Here is a 1,626-nt window from a genome sequence, read left to right as displayed (position 1 = left end):
ATAAAGAGAGAAAACCCAGAGCACAAGTAAATGGATTGGCCTCAGCCAGAGGAGGAGACTCTGGGAGTTAGGAGAAGGGAGGTTGCAAGAGCTCACAACAGCTGAAGATTCATCATTTTGGTAACTGCCACAATTTACTGAGCGCTTCATTGCCAAACACATCCTGCAAGTTATTTTTAACCCTTCAAAGTGGTAGTATAATCCTCATTTTTTAATGAAGACCTAATATCCAAGAAATGAGATGAGTTCCTATCACACAATTAGAAATGTAAGACCTTGGGGCCTGAGTCAGTGAGCCTGACCTCAGAGCTGATATCCCTTGGCTGCCACAAGATGTGAGAGGAAAGTTACCTGCTGAGAGGGAGGGGTCAGGAATAGGTTGGGCCTTAAAAAGTGGAAAGTTGGTTAGGAGAGTCTCAACAGAATAAACAAGAGATTGCCTAATTCAGAGGGCCACACTGGGATTGGGTGGTGGGTTTTGAGGAAGACCCAAGAAGATGGCCCAAGTAATCCCAGAAGGCTAAGTAGCAGCCACCTTGAGCACTAAAGACATAAGCATTGAAAAGACTCAATCCTTAAAAAAAAAAAAAAAAAAAAAAAGACTCAATCCTTGAGTAAACATGCTTTGCAAATTCAGTGTTTGCTGAATGAATGCATGAAAGCAGAGGTATCTGGAAAAAGAGATGGTTTGATGATGGATGGCATGATGAACTTGAATAGTGCCCTTAAAACACCCAGAGGGAGGTGTCCATGAGGTATCCTTATTCATCACCTATTTCCCTACACACCCATGCACACACACACACATACACACCCCTCAGAATGTAATCTGCACGAAGGCAGGTTTTGTATCTTTTGTTCACTGTTATATCCCCAATGCTTACCATATCAACTGGCACACAGTAGAGGCTCAGCTAATGCTGGTTACATGAACAAAAATGGCAATCTAGAGCCCCGATAAGAAAGAAGTCTAGGTGCCATCGGTACCAGTGGTCATTAAAGCCCCCAGAGGGGATGTGTTCTTCCAGAGAAAGGCTAAAAATTAAAAAAAGTCGGCGGGGGGAGAAGTTGAGGTCAGAGTCCTGGGGAACAAGTTTATATAAGGACAGAAGGAAAAAGAGGAGTTGGTAAAAGAAAAAGAGCAACGAGGAGGGAAGGGAAGAGCAGTAGGAGATGAAATGGAGAAAGACCTAAGGCACAGAGCCAAGGCAGGGAGGGGTGTGGAGATAGAGAGGAGAGGGGATTGAAGGTACATTGGGGAGGTCAGCAATTCAAATGCAGCAGGAGAGCTCTAGCAGAAGCAAAGGAAAAGGGACTGGAGGATCCTCTGTTCCCAAAGAGAATTGCCAGAGCCACACAACAAGTTGGGAATGAGGCTGGAAACAAAGCCCAGGTGTCCTGCCTACCAACTTGAAACATCTCAAATTAGAGTCCTGCATCTTCCACCACCACCTGGTAATTCCTTGAGCTCCATGAAACACTGAGTAAAACTCAAGTGTTCCTGAAATCACTTCATTATTACACTGTTCCTTTCCTGTTCTTACAAATGAAGTCGTTTCTCAAGGCCCTAAAGTCCATCGAAAATATTTTGACTGAGCTGAGCAAACTCCAAACTCAGATTTCTGA

This window comes from Urocitellus parryii, chromosome 1, assembly GCF_045843805.1.
Source record: "Urocitellus parryii isolate mUroPar1 chromosome 1, mUroPar1.hap1, whole genome shotgun sequence".
Classification (NCBI taxonomy): domain Eukaryota; kingdom Metazoa; phylum Chordata; class Mammalia; order Rodentia; family Sciuridae; genus Urocitellus; species Urocitellus parryii.
The sequence above is the reverse complement of the archived record's forward strand: the minus strand, read 5'-3'. Positions refer to the sequence as shown.